Source organism: Camellia sinensis, chromosome 6 (assembly GCF_055761805.1).
Source record: "Camellia sinensis isolate YWXY chromosome 6, ASM5576180v1, whole genome shotgun sequence".
Lineage (NCBI taxonomy): Eukaryota > Viridiplantae > Streptophyta > Magnoliopsida > Ericales > Theaceae > Camellia > Camellia sinensis.
This window is the reverse complement of record NC_138966.1, coordinates 107684300-107688014: the sequence shown is the minus strand read 5'-3', so window position 1 is coordinate 107688014 and position 3715 is coordinate 107684300. Positions and strand designations below refer to the sequence as shown.

At 37.2% G+C, this 3715-nt stretch overlaps 1 pseudogene; it reads left to right on the top strand.

Moving 5' to 3' along the window:
* Positions 1–1430: 1430 nt before the first annotated feature.
* On the top strand, positions 1431–2930 carry LOC145793483 (protein FAR1-RELATED SEQUENCE 5 pseudogene; annotated as a pseudogene).
* Positions 2931–3715: the final 785 nt, after the last annotated feature.

Sequence of the window (3715 nt, the reverse complement as noted above, 5' to 3'; positions counted from 1 at the left end):
ATAAAAAACCCAAATAATTGTTACAAAAATTTATAAATGAACCAGACATTATTCTCAACAATTTTATAAAAAAAATCATCTTAAAATTTTAAAAATAAAATTAAAAAAATAATAAAATTATAACTTCCTTAATCTGTTACTCTTCCCCCTCTCCCTACTTTGCTTCGTTGCTAACAAAAATTACTCTTCTCCGATTAGAGAAGTAGCAAGCATGCATATCAGATTTTTCAATTCCAAGGGGTATCATCGAGCCTATGTCCTTCCCTTCTCTCTCTCTCTCAAAAGTCTAATCAGATTTTCCAATTCCAAGGAGTATCATTGAGCCCAATCCCATTTCGTAGCTCGAAAGGTCAAGGGTCGAAAGGCCCGAATTTTGACCATTCTTTGCACACCCACCTTTTCTTCTTTGTACACAGGTAATTCTTACCAAACTCAGACATTCGTTTCCAAGAAAAAAAAAAGAAGAAAAACAAGAACACAGTATAGAGAGTGAGAGAGAGGACGCCGATCAAGGTTGTGTGTGCGAAAGGGTGTCACCGACGAAGCTGCTGCCGCTTCTACTAGTACCGCCGACGAGGCTGCTGCCGCTGTGTGTACGAAAGGTGCCGCCGCCGCTGCATGTGTGTGCCGAAAGGTAAGTGAAATAAAAATTAATGTGGTATGATCTTGATGTTAAACTAGTAGGAAACATTGAGCAATCACCCACTGAATCTTGATGTTAAAGTAGTAGGAAACATTGCTCAATCCATGTGCATGCCAAATTTTGACCTTTTCCCACCTTTTGCACACCCACCTTTTCCCACCTTTTGTCAAAGTATAAATCCATATGTTCTGTTAAACTGGTAGGAAATGGGTTATTTTTTGTTGATGAAAAAAAATGTTGTATTGATGAAATCTGCTGCTGTACAGAATTAAAAAGGAACATTAATTCAAGATGTTGATGAAATCTGCTGCTGCTGTACAAAACATGTTAAGGAACATTATTGTTGATGAAAAATATGTTCTGTTGATGAAATCTGGTGCTATTAAGGAACATTGTTGTTGATGAAAATTTAAAAGGAATTTCATGAAAATTTAACAAGATTAACAAAATTCACATTGTTGTTGTTATGAAATATATTGTTGTTACAAAATTCAATGATATGTTATAAACACCATAATTCACTGCACAAAATTATAAACACCATAACTCATTGTATAAATTAATTCAATGAACAGATTCATAAGTTCCTTGTTATGAACTACAATTCAATGGCTTCAACTTGTTATACTTTAATGCTCATAACAAGGTATTTTTATATAGATTGTCATTTTGGCAGTGATCCACTTACTTGAAAGTTATGTTTTCTATAATCAGATTCCATTGAAGGGCACTCCACATCAAGTCACTTACATTGTTGAGAAGAATCTGTACCCACTTTGAAGCTACAATGGATATTGATTCAATGAATAATTCATTCAATGTGAGTGAGGAAGTTGAAGAACAAGATAACAATGTTGAATTTAATGAGAGTGGTGAAATTGAAGAACCGAAGAAGGGGATGTGTTTTATCTCCAAGCAAGAAGTACACACATTTTATGCAAAATATGCGAAACAACTTGGATTTGCTATATCTTATAGAACACAAAATGTAACGAGGGATGGGGAAGTAAAGTACTTTGGAATTGAATGTACTCGGGCGCGGAATAGAACAAAAAAATCAGAAGTAAATCCCCTCGAACCATCTTTGTCATCAAAAATAGATTGTAAAGCAAGGGTTAGAGCCACTCTACAAAAAGATGGAAGATATAAGTTAACCACGGTTGTGCTTGAGCACACTCATGATTTTATTCCGAGTGACTCACGGCATTTTCCAATGAATAAGAGGATTCTTACTCCGGTGAAGAGGAGACTAGAAGTTAATGATGCAGCAGGGATTGGGGTGGCTAGGAATTTTCATTCCATAGTTGTTGAAGCGGGGGGATATGAGGCATTAACGTTTGATGAACAAGATGCAAGGAATTATATTCAAAATGCTAGAAGATTGAGACTTGGGGTAGGCGACGCCGAATCAGTTACATTTTATTTTCATAAAATGCAACAACAAAATTCGAACTTCTATTCGGCAATTGACCTTGATGAAGATGGTCGCATGCGAAACTTATTTTGGGCGGATGCAAGGAGTAGGGCGGCTTATAAAGCATTTGGGGATGTTGTCTCTTTTGACACAACCTATTTGACAAACAAATATGATATGTCGTTTGCTCCGTTTGTAGGAGTTAATCACCACGGTCAGTCAATTTTGTTTGGTTGTGGGTTGTTAAGTAATGAGAACACGGAGACATTTGTTTGGCTTTTCAAAGAATGGTTAAGTTGTATGTCAGATGCGCCTCCAAAAGCGATAATAACTGACCAGTGCAGAGCTATGCAAAATGCCATAGAAATTGTCTTCCCACAGGCTCGGCATCGTTGGTGTTTATGGCATATTATGAAGAAAATTCCGGAGAAATTGCGAGGATATTCGCAATATGAGTCCATCAAGGTTGCTTTAAGTAATGCAGTTTATGATTCATTCACAAAAGATGAATTTCAGGAATATTGGGAAGCAATGATTGAAAATTTCAATTTGAATGATAACGAGTGGTTGAGGGTGTTATACCATGAGCGACATAGGTGGATTCCTGCCTATGTTAAAGACATATTTTGGGCTGGCATGTCAACTACACAACGAAGTGAGAGTATGAATGCATTCTTTGATGGATATGTGAACTCCAAGACAACCTTAAAGCAATTTGTTGAGCAGTATGACAATGCGTTAAGAAGTAAGGTAGAGAAGGAGACAAAAGCAGATTTTAAGTCTCGTAACAAATCGTATGATTGCTTAACGGTGTATCGTTTGGAGAAGCAATTTCGTGCAGCTTACACTAATTCAAAATTTAAAGAAGTTTAACTAGAAATGAAGCATCTAGTGTATTGTCGTGCAAATCTTATCAAAGAGGAGGGCGCAATTTGTACCTATCATGTGAGGGAGGCTGTTGTTGTGGGTGAGGGGATGAAGAAAGTGGAATTTGTTGTGTATTTTAATTCAACTGAATGTGAGCTCCAATGTATGTGTCGGTTGTTTGAGTTTAGAGGTATTATGTGTGCCCATTCACTTTGTGTGCTCATTGAGAGATCCATATATGAGGTGCCAAACAAATACATTGTTTCGAGGTGGAGAAAAGACTTGGAAAGAGGCTACACATGCATTCCAACCACATATACTAACTTTGGCTCTTCTCTACATCCAAAGTTGCATGATAACTATCACAACACGTTGGATGAGATCCTAGAACTTGCTACCAATGATGATGGTAAACACAAAGTGATTCAACTTGGGTTGATGAAAATCAAGGATGAAGTGAGAACAGTTCAATCAAGTAGTGCGAGTAATGTGCCATGTACTAGTACTTTACCACCTTCGAGTACTACTTTACCACATTCCCATACTTCACCAAAAAGTCCGCCTCGTATCAATACTAGAAAAGAAAGCATGACTCGCAAGGTGCTCAGTCCTTTGGTTGCTCGAAGAAGAGGCCGTCCATGTACGAAACGGAAGGTTAGCAAGGTTAATGCAATAGTGAATCGGTTGAAGGGAAAAAATAAGAAGGATAATCCGGTACATTTTTCATTCCGCACTACATCATATATAGCCGAATTTGTTAAACTTCAAATATTCATCAATGAACTTGTGCT